Genomic DNA, 16,042 nt, shown 5'->3' with positions numbered 1-16,042 from the left:
ACACTAAATTCAACTAAATCCTGCCTCTGCCCCATTTTTCCCCTTTCTCCCCTCCCCCTACAAAAGATGTCTTTGTTTAAACATGGAACTGGTTCAGTTAAAAATGCTGGGTTTATAATTGGGGTACATTTATCCTGAATTAATTATTCAAATAACTATATTAATTCTCTTGTGTGCATGCTCAGTCATGTCTGACTCTTTGTGACCCTGTGGACCGTAGCCCGCCAAGTTCCTCTGTCTATGGAGGTTTACAGGCAAGAATGGCACAGTAGGGTGCCACTTCCTACTCCAGAGGAGCTTCCCAACCCAGGGATCAAACTCACGTGTCTCTCCTGTCTCCTGCATTCTCATTTGTGGATTCTTTACCAGTGTGCACCTGGGAAGGCATATGAATTCTCTACTAGCAGCCTGTCTTCTAGTGGAAAAAATATCTATTAAAATTAAAGGTGACTTACTTTTTTACTTTTCTAACATAAACTTTTTAATGAGTATCTACTAAGTTATACTCACTTATAAATGCTCATTGGAAGACATTGGAGTTCCTACTTTACATTAAATGTCAAGTATATTCAATAAGAGGGCTGGGATTACAAATAATGAATTTGATTTCTATGTTGCCTAGCTGTGTTTAATTGACTGGGTTGATATTTCCCATGTTGAGGACACCCACGATGGAGAAGCAGTGCATCTACTTGCTAAAGTGAGTACATCGCAAGAACAACATTTATCATTCACAGTGAGAAAACAGAGAGCTCCTGTCCTCACTGATGTGGGTGCTAAATAAAATAAGGGGCTATTGCTCATAATCACTTCATATTCCTCACTTCAGTGCCTGCTTTTCTGGCCTCTGACTTGATGATTAGAGAATCCTGGGTCAGGAGGTGGGGAATGCGGGGAGGTGGGAGATGATTAAGGGCCTTACCTGTGATTGCTAAAACATGTCAAGCAAGAGATATGAGCATTTCACTTAAACTCAAGATATAGGAAAATGAATTTGCCATGTGAAAAAGAAGTCCTAATGAGAAAGCACAGAGAATGAGACAAGATACTTTATAGGGACAATGTTGACAAACCTATGATCCAGGCTGGAAAAGATGTAATTAACATCAATGATAATTTAATCTATAATTATACATTCCTTTAATTGCTATGACGGGTTTCAATAAAAAAGGGTAAAAAAAAGTGAACTTGCTTCCAGAAATATGTAGTATTACTCTAGGTCAGTGTTGGAACATATTTCTAGCTGCTAAAGACCAGGATAGTTGAAATGTCAGATCCATTTCTTTACAAAAAAATTTAAATGTTTGTTGCCTATGATTAACATTCAAAGGATAAATTGCTGTGCTGCAAGGTCTTGTCTACTTTTACCTTATTTCAAAGAAGATTATGTAAACAAATCAATATTTCATTTAACATACATTGCTAAAATAAATAAATGCAATAAAAAATTAAAGAAGAATGCCAGTTAATATTTTTTTTTGCATATCCAGCATAAATTATGCATTGGATGAGTGGCTGTAAAACTGTTTTAAACTACTCAAAATCAAGCCCAACCTGACGCTGAGAATATACAGTTGTCAGAGCTCAGGCCATCTAGCCAATGATGTCTGCAAGCAAACAGCATGTATGACTTTGACGACAATTGTGTTTTCAGCTTAATAGTCTCACATATATAAATATGAATGTACATCCACATATACATAAAGTATTTTAAATATATTAGACTCTAAACATCTAGAAAGTATAGTTAGATTTATAAGCAAAGGCTAAGTGTAAAGATATTCTATTACTTCTGCAGACTCAACAAACATTGCTTTGATTTCAATAGTCATTGATTAGATAAAGGGCATACATTTCTACTGGCCAGGAATCTGAGCAATTGTAATAACTATATTAAATGGACATGAAATGGTTAACCACACAACCCCAGAGGCCAGTTATTAGATCTTTAAAATATAGCTCTGCTTCTAGGAGGAAGGAAAAAGAGAGTGACAGTGAGGCATGGGAAAATGACTATAGAGAAAAGTCTTCTAGTCGAGGAAGAGGTATAGAGAGACTTTTCTGGTGGCATGCAGAAGGGAACCAACTGTCTTCCCAGCTGAAGTCAGGCTTATTTATATAGCATTTGCTCCCACAGACTCAGCAGAGAAAAAAGAGTTTTACTGTGAACAGCTTCAACAGAAATATCAGCAGAACTAGAGGAGAAAAGTCTGTAACTACTCAGTTCCCTAGATTACGCATTTTGTGGGAAAGCAAATAGAGACCCCAGTGGTCAGAGCTATGCAAACATGGCAGTGAAGTCCAACTCAGTTGACAGTTATCCTCTGATCTTAGACATGAAGGCTGAGAATTCTCTGCCTTCATGTGCAAGTGTCCTGGAAACAGACCTGTGCAGAGACAGAAGAGAAGTAGGGAGATAATGGAGAGGCGGCCCCAGACCAGAACCAAGGCAAAGACAACTGATTCCCAGCTCATCATGGCAAGTCATGTCAGCAATCAGCAAAGAGTGTATGGCAGTGAACACCTGAACTGCTCTCCAGTTACCCCTCTAGAGGGGCCATTGATTTTGCCTTTTGATAGAGTGGTCCTTCAGCCTTTCTCAGCCAGGTGGCCCCAGCTCATCCACCAAATTAGCAGATAACATTATAGCCCATAATAGCTGACTCGCCCACCCTTCTCACCATAGGAATTCTACTTTCTGACAAAAGACAATACTTTTCTCAGTCTCTCTATATTCTCTTTTCTGAATTTCTTCCCAAAGCCTTTTTTTTTTTTTTTTTGGTGTTTTTGTTTCACCTAGAGGTACGGGCGGAGAAGGCAATGGCACCCCACTCCAGTACTCTTGCCTGGAAAACCCCATGGACGGAGGAGCCTGGTAGGCTGCAGTCCATGGGGTCGCTAAGAGTCAGACACAACTGAGCGACTTCACTTTCACTTTTCACTTTCCTGCATTGGAGAAGGAAATGGCAACCCACTCCAATGTCCTTGCCTGGAGAATCCCAGGGACAGGGGAGCCTGGTGGGCTTTCATCCATGGGGTCACACAGAGTCGGACGCGACTGAAGTGACTTAGCAGCAGCAGCAGCAGAGGTATGGGAGTCATGATGCAGTTAGAATGAGAAGAAAACAAGACTATTCTTAAAAGAGGATTCGGCTGGTTAGTAGACTCTCTTACTGTAGACTTAGTAAGAAATACTAAGATTTACTCTTAAAAAATTGTTTTTAATTGTAAAAAAAGTCACATACTATAAAGCATACTATTTTAACAATATTTAACTGTATAGTTCAGTGGCACCAAGTACATTCATACTGTTGTGCAACTCTCACCATCATCCATTTCCTGAATGCTTCACCTTCCTGAACTGAAACTGTCTCCATTAAACACTAACTCCCCATCCTCCTACTCCATCCCCCCCACCCCCTGGCCCCTGGCATCTACCTGTGGAGTTTTGACTCAATGAATTTGACTATTCTTACCTCGTATAAATGGAATCAGATAGTATTTAAGTAGACTAACGCTTAATGAAGAGTTCTCCCATATCCTAATACAAAATTACATATTACTACAAGCTATGGACCTTCAGAGTCACACTTAAAAGCATTGAAAATTAATTTTGAAACTATCAAAGTTCTACTATGCATATTTTTGCTTCCATAAAAGATTAAACTATTTTATTCATTCCTCAGCAGGTTTAGTTCTTTTCAACAAATTCTTTGGTTAACTATGTAAACTCTAGAACCACAAGAATATCTCCAAGTGTCAGTACGGAGAGGCATAGTCCACCTACAGTTAGCTGAGACAGCCCTCACTTCAAGCGCGCAGGTGTGAATCCAGAAAACATGACTTTCTTCAGGACCATGCCTTACAAGGGTCTGGTACTGCCTGGTGGGCCACAAGTTCCTTGCTTAAGTGTGAACTTCCAATGCTTTCTGAGCTAAAATGGGCGAATAGCTATTCACCCAGGGTAATTATATATTTTGTTAAGTACATAATATTGCCAACCTACAGTGTTTGAGCAAAGTATTCTTAAATAGCGGCTGAGATGAGTAGGTGGAGCCTTTCAGAGCCTGGCAACAAGGATACAGACACTTTAAATAATTTGTGGGTATCAGAACCAGGGCTTCCCTGGTGGCTCAGTGGTAAAGAATCCGTCTGCTGATGCAGGAGATGCAGGAGACTCAGGTTCAGTCCCTGGGTCGGGAAGGTCCCCTGGAGAAGGGTATGGCAACCCACTCCATTGTTCTTGCCTGGAGAATCCCTTGGACAGAGGAGCCTGGCAGGCAACAGTCCATGGAATTGCAGAGTCAGACACAATTTAGCAACTGAACTCCAGGCACAGGCAAAGCTTGGGCTGGGCCGTGTCCTTGCTCAGATAAGTTGTTTGGCCTGAGGCACCCCAGCATGCATACCTGCAGGCTATTGGGCAGGGCTGGATCTTGGCACTAATGAGCTGGAGGGAGGGACCCACCTGGTCCCACCTCCACTGGTTCTGATGCCTGGGTGGACACGCTCCAGTATGGCTGTCCGAGCCCCTGGCCACAAGGAGAGCTAGGCATGGAGCCTCTCTTCTGCTTCTCTAGGAGATGCTCCAAGACCAGCAGGTAGGTCTGACTCAGGCTCCTATTAGATGACTGTTTTTCCCTGGGTCCTGTTGTTGCAGGAGATTTTGTGTGTGCCTTTGAGAGTGAAGTCTCTATTTTGCAGACCTGTGGGGCTCTTTCAATTAAGCCCTGCTGCTGCTGCTGCTAAGTCGCTTCAGTCATGTCCAACTCTGTGTGACCCCAGAGACAGCAGCCCACCAGGCTCCCCTGTCCCTGGGATTCTCCAGGCAAGAACACTGGAGTGGGTTGCCATTTCCTTCTCCAATGCATGAAAGTGCAAAGTGAAAGTGAAGTCGCTCAGTCATGTCCAACTCTTAGCAACCCCATGTACTGCAGCCTACCAGGCTCCTCCATCCATAGGATTTTCCAGGCAAGAGTACTGGAGTGGGGTGCCATTGCCTTCTCCTGCTGTCCTTCAAAACTAAATGCTCTGAGGGCTTGGCCCCCTGATGCCAGAGACTCCCCCCGGCCCTGTGCCCCCCATGCAGGAGAGCCTGCTGTGTGGGGCTCGGGGCTCTCACTCCTGTGGGAGAACAACAGTATGACTTTTCTCCAGTTTGTGGGTCACCCATGCTGGGGGGTGGTGGGATTTGACTGTATCATGAGTCCCCCACTCCTGCCTCTAAGGTTGTGGTTTCGTCATGTCTTTAGTTGTAGAAAATCTGTTCTGCCAGTAGATACTATCTAGTGGATACCTATTGCAATCGTAGGTTCCAGTCTTTGTCACTGACGGTTGTTGTGGCTTTGTGTGCTCGTGAGAGGAGGGGAGCTCGGGGGCTTTTCTGCCCTGCCACCTCTCTCCTCTAAGAGATGCGCCTGATGGACTTGAGGAATGTGCTTACTTGTGAGCTCCTAAAGGTAGGAGCGTGTTGTGTTAGAACTTTAGTCTCTAGCATGTTGTTGTTGTTTAGTCGCTAAGTCATGTCTGACTCTTTGTGACCCCATGGACTGTGTAGCTTGCCAGGCGCCTCTGTCCATGAGATTTTCCAGGCAAAGAACATTAGAGTGGGTTGCCATTTCCTAATCCACCAATATACAAGAGGTGCAGACAAATACTGTTTGATTCCACTTATACAAGTACCTAGTGAATGCATGCATCTGTCTTTGACTGCCCATCACTATGTCTATCCATCTTCCCTGGTAGCTCAGCTGGTAAAGGATCTGCCTGCAATGCAGGAGACCCCAGTTTGATTCCTGCGTCATGAAGATCCCCTGGAAAAGGGATAGGCTACGCACTCCAGTATTCTTGGGCTTCCCTGGTAGCTCAGATGGTAAAGAATCCACCTGCAATGCAGGAGACCTGGGTTCGATCCCTGGGTTGGGAAGATTCCCTGGAGGAGGGCATGAAAACCCATTCCAGTGTTCTTGCCTGGAAAATCCCCATGGACAGAGGTGTCTGGAGGGTAACTGAGTGACTAAGCACAGCACATGTCTATCACCCTATCGACCTTGTCAACTCAAAAGAGGAAGCTTAAGGTCTGTGGCTACCAAATAAGAGTCAAGAACACAAATAGGACATCATCAAGGACATAGTCTGAGGACAGAAATAGAATTTAAGTGAAAAAAAAAAAAGGCTCTGTGGAGGTAATCATACAGAGTGCACGCATGCTCAGTTGATCATTTGTGACTGACTCTTTGTGACCCCAATGGGCGGTAGCCTGCTAGGCTCCTCTATCCATGTGTCTTTTCAGGCAAGAATACTGAGTGGGTTGCCATTTCCTCTCCTAGGGGGTCTTCCCAGCTCAGGGTTAGAACCCGTGTCTCCTGTGTCTCCTGCATTGGCAAGCGGATTCTTTACCACTGAGCCACCTGGGAAGCACCCAATCATACAGAGACCTAAGTTGAAATAAAATTTTTGTTGGCTATAAACTTTTCTTTTGAGGGGAGTAAGGCTCTGAAGCTGCTAAAAAAAAGAAAAAGTTGCTCTTGGCTTCCATTGACTCAACCTACCACTGCCAGGCTAATCTTCAAATCTGCTACTTCTATTGGTTAGTTTCCCACTCATTTTCATCAGCATCCAGTCTAAGCTTCTTTGTCATTTAAAGGTGTTCACTTTCTGGTCAGTGATTCCAATATATGGTTGTGTTTTTTTCCCCCCTTTCCCACCAAACAATTCTCAGATATCAAGTAGGTATCCTTGGAGAAGGAAATGGCAACCCACTCCAGTATTCTTGCCTGGAGAATCCCAGGACAGAGGAGCCTGGTGGGCTGCCATCTATGGGGTCACACAGAGTCGGACACGACTAAAGCGACTCAGCAGCAGGAGCAGCAGCAGCAGCAAGTAGGTATCCTACAGTGCAACTCTACCTGGAGGTAGTGACGAAAGTGCCACAAGACTACCCTCCACTTCAAATGCCAAACACAAGTCAAGTCCAGGCTGTCACTTCTACTTCTCCAGCACCTATTCTTACTGTAGTCCAAAGGCTACTTCACTAACAACAAAAGAGGAAATTCCAAGCGTTTCAAGAACTCTGTGTCACTGGTGGTTCAATGGTAAAGAATCCGATGCCAATGCAGGGGACAAGGGTTCAATTCCTGGCACCAGAAGATCCCACATTCTGAGGAGCAACTAACCCATGTGCCATAACTACTGAGCCCATGTCTGCAACTACTGAAGCCTAAGCACCTAGAGTCTGCTCTGCAGAAAGCCACTCCACTGAGAAGCCCTTATACTACAACCCTGCTTGCTGCAACTAAAGAAAGCCAGAGTGCAGCAGTGAAGACTAATAACAATAAAAAGAACATGCCTGCCAAGGCAAGAGATGGATCAAACCTATCAAAGTAGGTTTGATCCCTGGGTTGGAAATCCCCTGGAGAAGGAAACAGCAAGCCACTCCAGTACTTTTGCCTGGGAAATCCTATAGACGAAGGAGCCTGGCAGACTACACAGTCCATGGGGGTCTCAAAGAGTCAGACACAGCTTAGTGACTAAACAACAGCAATGCCAGAAATGGGGATGAAGACCAAATTTATATTTCTTATTATAAACTCCAATATCACATACATCATAATTTATTACCCACACAGATATACGCTTCCCTGGCCAGTCTACTTGTGGGCCAAAGTCCTTGATTCTTAAGTTTACCAGGCAGTTTCCCATTTCACACCACTGCAGATCTGGGCTAGGCTGTTCCGTCAGACTCTATCTAGTCACATTTATTGAAATCCTACAGGATTCCAGAGCATGGTCTAGCACACAGATGAAGTCATGCAAAAGTCACATATGAAGCCCAGCTTTCCCACTTAATGGCTGGTGAGATGGGAGAGATTACTTGGTCTCTTCAAGTCTGTTTCCTAATCCATAGAATGGAGAAAATATAAGTATGTACTTCACAGGCTTGCTATGAAGATTATATAAAACAATGCAGGTAATCTGCCTAGCCCTGTGATTGGCCTATGCTGCTGCTGCTGCTAAGTCGCTCCAGTCGTGTCCAACTCTTAGCGACCCCATGGACTGCAGCCCACCAGGCTCCTCCATCCATGGGATTTTCCAGGCAATAGTGTTGGAGTGGGGTGCCATATAGTGAGCGCTTAAAAATAACTTTAAAAAATTATCACAGTTCCAAGCCTACTTCCTATGCTTGGAAGGAAGCATAGGATTATATGCTCTCATTTTGATTATATTTCTCTCTTCTTTACTCACAATATTTCAGTTGTACCATTTATATAATGTCTTAGGCTGTTTATTATTTTGCAACATAACGTCTTTATGGATGTGAGTGCCGACCTTCCAATGGAGAAGAAACCATAAAAAAAAATGCTCTCAACAGCCACAGAGAAAGTACACTTCAAAGGATATGTTCATTTATTTTCATTGATGGGTTAAGTGGTTAATTGATTGCCTCATTCATTTATTCAGTAGATATGCCTTGAATATTTAAAGATTCATAGAGATGAATTAGAAAGATTCTGCCTTAAAGGAGAGAAAAAGAAGTGTATAAATTACTAAGACACTAAGTAAAAAGTCACAAGTGTCTGTAAAGTACAATGATGGTTCCAAAGACAGAAGGATGGCAACTGCAAAGCTTTCCCGAGGAAGAACTGGTTTTGGAGGGCAGGCTGTGTGAGGTGATTAGAAACTAGTTGGTGAGAAGTGGGTGGCTGAGAGGCAGAGGGCACATTCCAAATCCAGGTTTGGGCACCTGCACAGGCTTGGGGCTGGAGAGTGCAAGCACCCATGGTGAACAGCAGGAGAACAGCAATCAGATGGGGGCATCTAAAAGCTCTTTGCAAAATTCACTCAACCCCCCCCCCCAGGCTTTTTAATTAACACAACTTTGACCTTGGAAACTTCAGTAAATCCCTTTGATTCTGGCTGTTTTTATTGATTTTTGGTAGTAGGACTTCAATGCTCAGTGGGTTCTCCCTGAATTCATTGTCCAACTAGTTACACTCACGCCACTGTCCTGCCACTCCACATATTTCTTTGAAAAGTGACTTCCCTCTCTTAGAGAGGTCCCTCTTGCCCGCAAAGTATAGAATATTTGGGCTTTCCGTGGCTCAGATGGTAAAGAATCTGCCAGCAATGAGGGAGACTCCAGTTCAGTCCCTGGGTCGGGAAGATCCCTTGGGTAAGGGAATGGCAACACACTCCAGTATTCTTGCCTGGAAAATTCCATGGACAGAGAGGCCTGGTGGGTTACAGTCCATGGGATCGCAAAGAGTCGGACATGACTGAGCGAGTAACACACACATACACAGAGAACTTTGGAGGGCTTTGTGTTTATTTAAAATGCATAAATATCTCAGCAATGAAATTTATACCAGCAGTTGAAGTGGACCATCCAACCTGCTGTTCTTCACTAGGGAAGGTTCTATAAAGAAGACCCAAATAAGTAATTACAACACTGATACTAATTACCAGCTCAGTTTAGCTCTGTCCCAGATCCCAGAACCTACAAGTAGGGCATCAGAAAAGGAGTCTTGAAGTTCCTGTAGATGTTCTAATAAATCATCCCAGCATGGATGACACCAAACTTGGTCTATGATTTTTGAAGGGCAGAGAGGACATACTGACTTTCCCTGCTTAGGAAGTTTCTATTCACTTCCATAAACAAAAAGGCACTGACAGTGGAACTGTTTTTCTTTTTTTTGGGTGGGGGTGGCTTTTTTTGAATTGCTTAATAAACAAAGTCAATACCCTTATCAAGGCAATACAATTGGGACCTTCTTGGAAGTTTCTGAAATTTACGTGTTCAGGACATGAGCATGTGGACACGCCCAGTTCATTAAAATCTCTGTACCTGACAAGTAGAAACTGTCTCCAGGTTTAAGCTATATGAAAAAGAACAGAACGCCAAATTTGAAAAGCCCAGCTATAATTCTCATTATCAACAGCTGACAAAATTGAAGTTTGAAGAGGTTGAATGACTTGGGTTTTATAGGTGCCATAAGTGCAAAAGCTGAGACCCAAATTCTAAACCCACGCTCTTTCTTTTTTCTAGATTTTCAGCTCAATGCCTGTTCATTCTCTTCTCTAATCTTACCATTTCAAAAAACCTTTTCCAAATAAATCAGTTACAAATCCAGTCTCCATGTTCATAGCCACAGTTTCTTTGTTAGATAACTGTAGCAGCTTACTAACCTCTCTACCTATCTCTGGTCTTCCCCCAACCCTCTGCTGGGGACACGACTGAGAGAAGTATCTTCAGTACTACACAGAATGCACTGAGGTCTTTTAACACCTTTGGAATGTTCCTCATTGTCCCGAGTTGTTTGTTGTTTAGTCACTAAGTTGTGTCTGACTCTTTTCCATCTGCATGGCCTGTAGCTCTCCAGGCTCCTCTGTCCATGGGACTCTCCAGGCAGGAATCCTGGAGTAGGTTGCCATGCCCTCCTCCAAGGGATCTTTCCAGATCCAGGAATCAAAACTGTATCTTCTGCATGGGCAAGTGGATTCTTTACCACTGAGTCACCTGGGAAGCCCTTATCCTAAGTGGAAAGGATTAAGTTCTTAACATGGGTATTAGGCCAGCTCCACATCCCACTTCTTACTTTCAAATTTCTGTCTAGTCAGGCTCATTCATCCCCTACAGAGCGATAGTCTTCCTCTCTCTAGTTCATTTGTATTAACTCGTTTTAAAAAATAGCGAGTGTCTATTCCACGCCAGATCTCAAATTCTGAGATTTCCATTTATAAAATGGAAACATGTAATATACCATACAAAATATTTCCATTTATAAAACAGGCATTGCATCTAGCCCAGGGCGTTTAGAACGGAGTTAAGCCAATATGGCTAAGGGTCTGAGCAACAGTCGCTGAAAAACTGTTTCGGTAGATTCCTACCTGTATAGGAGTTGTTTAGGATTGAGAAAGAAGAAACTTCTCTCAGTCATGTCTGAGTCTTTGTGACCTTATGGACTGTATCCCGCCAGGCTCTTCTGTCCATGGAATTCTCTGGGCAAGAATACTGGAGTGGGTTGCTATGCCCTCCTCTAGGGGATCTTCCCGACCCAGGAGTCAGACCCAGGTCTCTCACATGACAGGTGGATTCTCTACTGTCTGAGCCACCAGGGAGGGAGAGGCCATTCTAAATGAATGGGAGAGTGCCTCACACCAGTTTATCCAAAATCCGCATGATACTATCACATGACCAGAAGCATATATAGGCTTTTGCTACCAGACAGAGCTGGGAAAATCAGAGTAGGGGTCATGGTGGTGTGGGTTATGGTTGAGGGAGTAGTTTGTTGCTCTACCACCCCCAGTTTTTGGACCTGGAGAGTGCTGGTGTGTAATAGATATTCAATACTATATGGTGGTTGTCTCAATGACCACATTTGGGCAGACAAAATCAGATTAAAACAACGTGAATGAGTAGTGCTAAACAAAAGTTAAATAGCAAATGCCAACTGCCATAGAAGAGAGCGTAAGGGAGGTGGACGTCTAATGTCATGGACTTTACCTTGATCTGGAGGTTGGATGTGGGTCCCTTTATCTCTCTATCAGTACTTGGAACTTACTATCTTCAAGGCATTATTCTAAGAGCCTGCCAAATACTAACTCATTTCCTCTTCATAATAATCTTATAAAATAGCTACTATTATTAACCGCACTTTACTAATGAGGATACTGGTGCACCAAGAGGTTAAGGTCCTCGCCCAAGGTCTCTTAGCTAAAAACGTACAGATTTAGAATTAGAGCACAGTGAGTCTGGTCCAAAATCTGTGCTTTGACCTCTCCACTACAATGCCTCTTTATTTACCTAGCAGGTGTTCTCTAAATATTTCAGCCACTGTAATCACAGCTCCTTTGAGGCCAGATGTCTGCAGTCTATCCCAGCTTGGGGAGAGGCAAAGTCAGCTCTCAGACTGCAGAAGTTAGGCTAGTAGCCCTGCCATGTGGGTGCTGGTATATAGGAAGATACACGTCCTGGATCTGACTTGGGCACGATCCAGGTTTCTGGAAAGACCGTTCAAAACTCTACCGCAGACTATCTGTTCCATTATAGTATTAAAATGACATCTCCCTCTCTCATTGTCCCTTATCTAGGCTGGAAAGAACTAATGTTGAGGAAAATGTGTTGACTTTCTTTGTTCCTTTTTTTTTCTTTTTTGGTCTCTAATGTTGTAAAAATGTAGCCTAAAGAAAGCTCTAAAGAAATGTTCCTAGTTACATGTCAACCTTTGTTTTTCATCAGAGTGTTTAAGATAGTCTTTAAAATGTCTTCATTTTCTCTCAGGCTTCTGGGATGGAAAATAAACAATACAAAATCTACAGCAAATTTTTTTTTTTTTTTAGATTCTCATTAAATAGAAGAATTAATTGAAACACTGAGAGGTAGCAGATTTGTTTTGTTCATTCTCCTGATAGTTTCTATCTTAAAGAAGAGATTCATCTTTTTAAATTCCATGTTATTACTACATTACTTAGATTTTAAAATGCTTAGCCTTGCATTGTTATTTTATATCCAGAGAGGGAAAGTCTTTGAATTTGGACTTGCTTTTGAACAGAAATCACAAAACTGTCCGTGCACAGGATCCCAAATTTGGGGCCTGGTATGAGCCACTAACATGCCTTCAGTTCTAATGGAGAGATTAGAAGTTTCCCAAATAAGGGTCAGGATCCAGTATGTAAGGCTGCGTGTATTTTCATCTATAGGAATTCATTTTGGGCTTCTCCAACAGCTCGGCAGTTAAAGAATCCGAGACTTCCCTGTAGCTCAAATGGTAATGAATCTGCCTGCGAGGCAGGAGACCAGGGTTCGATCCCTGGGTTGGGAAGTTCCTCTGGAGAAGGGAATGGCAATCCACTCCAGTATTCTTGCCTGGAGAATTCCATGGATGGAGAAGCCTGGTGGGCTACATACAGTCCATGGGGTCGCAAAGAGTCGGACACGACTGAGTGGCTAACACAGTCCCGCAATGCAGGAGCCATGGAAGATGTGGGTTCGATCCCTGGGTCAGGAAGATCCCCTGGAGGAGGAAATGGCGACCCACTCCAGTATCCTTGCCTGGGAAATCCCATGGGCAGAGGAGCCAGGCTACAGTCCAAAGAGTCGAGAAGAGTCGGACGTAACTGAGCACAAGCGCGGCACAGCATGTAGACAGACACTTCAGGCAAATAGGGCAGTCAAACAGACCTCACTTTTTTCAGCCTTTGAGAGTGGGGAGCCCTTGTTCCCAGTGTGGAGCAAAGGGCTGGAACAAAGGAGACATATGCATGTATTATTGTAGGAAAGCGCTACCTGATTCCACCATGGAAAGCAAACGCATCAGAGTCATGACTCAAATACAATGAAGTGATTGGGTGTTCTCACCTAGGCTGTAGGTGTGGATAGTAAATGAAAAGCAGGCCCATGTGGTGGAATCTTGAGGGCACTTGGCAGCATATAATGTCCACTTTCCTTCCTTGACATTGTTCTTTGCTGGGCAACTTGGATGCTGGCGAATGCTGTCATCATCTTTTTTTCTTATAAACAATATGACTAAGATTAATTTGGGGATATTTCACTGAATGCTTTCTTTTACAATGAGTTATGAGGTCAGACTATTTGTGACTGGTATTTCTTGTCTGTGATCCCTGGCCAAGCTGGGTTCTACTGTGTTCCTTCTTCTTATCAGTTTGGAAAATGAGAAAAAATGAGACTGTGTGCCTGTCTTTAATTCTGTTATCAACAATTGAGGGAAAACATATGTGGTTTGCATGTTACCAAGGCGATCTTTTGTAAACAAACTGTCATTGTTAATTTCGGGGAGTGTTTCTGATTCATTACTAGCAATGATTTTGCATAATATAATCTCTTAGAATCTGATATGTAAATCAGAATCAGATATGTATATCATTGAATCCATGCCCCTTGCATTGGAAGCACAGAGTCTTAACCACTGGACCACCAGGGAAAGTACCTCAACATTCTTCCTTGTCAACAGTATATACAATTATGGTTCAACATACCATAAGTAATTTTACTGAATACCTATTTTGTGCCTAACAGTATTCTAGGTACTGAAGATAAAAAAAGCAGTCTAAATTCTTGCTCTCATGGAGAAGGAAGATCATTAGAAAAAAAAAAAAAAGAGATAATTATATGTAGTGTTATGGAGAAATTGAAGCAGGCTATCATCTTAGTATGAATATGTAATAATAGCATACTGTGATGTTAAGAACAGGGACACGGGAGCTCCAGCACCACCCTGCTGTGTGATCTCAAACAAGTTGTTTAGCCTTTCTGTGCCTTAGTTTCTTTATCTCTAAAATGGGCGCAATCATAGCCTCTATCTCAAGGACTTGCTAAAGGGTTACATGTATGTAAAGCACTTAGAGTAGTGTCTGGTATTATAAGCACTTTGCAACATTTCCTTTCGTTATCTTAGCATTTACTGAGCACTTTCTAGGAGCCAGGAATTTTTTTTTACTATTAAGATTAGATTCTTAAAAAAAATTTTTTTAATTTATTTTTTGGCTGTGCTGCGTCTTCATAGTTTCAGCTCACGGGCTCAGTAGTCGTGGCACACTGGCTTAATTGCCCCTCGGCATGTGGGACCTTCCTGGACCAGGATTGAACCTGTGTCCCCTGCATTGGCAGGTGGATTTTTTAACCACTGAATCACCAGGGAAGTCCCAGGAGTTCTGATTATGACTTGCTCATCAAAATTACCTTATGAAGAAGATATTACCAACTCCTTTTCACAGATGAGAGAATGAGAGAGGCTTAATAATTTTCTCAAAGTCATGAAGCTAGAAAGAATCAGAAGCACTGTCTTTGACTTCTGCTCTGTCCTCAAACATCTTTCTGTCTCTCTTCATAAGAAGTTTTATTTTCTTCCAAATATTGAATTTCCAGCAGTTCAGTAATTAAACTCATTATGTCTGTAATCTCATGTTTGTGACTAGAATGATAATATATATTTTCTGACAATAAAATTCATCCTTCTCAGGTTTTTTTCTGATTCTGATATATATTTTTTCTTTTATATGTCTTTGTTTTGCTGCTGCCTAAAGTTCAGCTGTTCATTATCTTAGCAACACGTTTATATATATTTGATATCATTTTAGTCAAATAGAATTCATTAGTTATCAATGTAATATGTTGCCCCTTGGAGATTAGATATAATTTCCTATGGCATCTATACTTTTTAGGTTAAATGCTTTAGTGTTGAGAGCTTTAGAAAGTATTTCCATTTGTGATGCCCCAGATTTTATCCATTTAGTTGAAATTCAAAATTGCTACTATTTTCCTTTTCATGACCTTTCCAATGTCTTTTTTTTCTCTTCCTAATCATAGTTCCATTTAAACCAAATGACATGCAGAAATCCTCACTTCAGTGGTAATCTGCTTTCTTTTTATATCCAGTTTTAAACCATAATCACTACTCTCTTCCTTCAATTGCTCAGACACTTGGTGTGCATTTTATTAAGCAACATCTTGCAGATTTAAGGAAAGTGCCCTCTTAGAGCAAAGGGGAGTTCTAAAGCCCCAGGGCTTAGCAGTACAAGGTAGCTTTGCAGATTTTAAGACCATGCATGTTTAATAAGGCTTTGAAGAGAAGTGCTATCAAATGTACAAACATGTCCTATATTAGTTGTGTGATCATGGACTTTTTTCCTTTCTAAAGAAGTAAAGAATTTAAAAAAAAAAAAAAGTGAGGACTAGGTGAGGACACAAAGTGTGATAGTTGAACTCTGTTGGCCCCGCTTGGGATAAGGGAGACCACTGTTGGACTTCTGCTTCTGCCGCTTAATTGTGTAAATTCTCTGACATCTTATTCCCTCTCACATGTAAAAGAGATAATAACGTAACAGTGTTTGTGAAGATGAAGTGGTTAACATGTAAATATTGAGAAATGCTAGTCACAATGATGGGTAGCCACAGAATGGGAAAGACTGGAGATCTCTTCAAGAAAATTAGAGATACCAAGGGAACATTTCATGCAAAGATGGGCTTGATAAAGGACAGAAATGGTATGGACCTAACAGAAGCAGAAGATATTAAGAAGAGATG

At 42.2% G+C, this 16,042-nt stretch overlaps 1 protein-coding gene and 1 long non-coding RNA gene across 18 annotated transcripts in view; one reads left to right on the top strand and one right to left on the bottom strand.

Annotated features, from left to right (window-relative positions):
• DLG2 (discs large MAGUK scaffold protein 2) overlaps window positions 1-16,042 on the bottom strand; it is a 2,330,119-nt gene that overhangs the window by 308,381 nt on the left and 2,005,696 nt on the right. The gene's annotated exons all lie outside the window — the stretch shown is intronic.
• Window positions 1-16,042, top strand: part of LOC133241055 (uncharacterized) — a 57,696-nt gene that overhangs the window by 30,519 nt on the left and 11,135 nt on the right. Inside the window, exon 4 of the long non-coding RNA XR_009734494.1 lies at window positions 623-700. This is a non-coding gene — a long non-coding RNA (uncharacterized LOC133241055). The remainder of the gene's footprint in view (window positions 1-622; window positions 701-16,042) is intronic.

This window comes from Bos javanicus, chromosome 29 (genome assembly GCF_032452875.1).
Source record: "Bos javanicus breed banteng chromosome 29, ARS-OSU_banteng_1.0, whole genome shotgun sequence".
Taxonomy (NCBI): Eukaryota; Metazoa; Chordata; class Mammalia; order Artiodactyla; family Bovidae; genus Bos; species Bos javanicus.
Note: the sequence above shows the minus strand (reverse complement) of the source record. Positions and strands in the feature narration are given on the sequence as shown.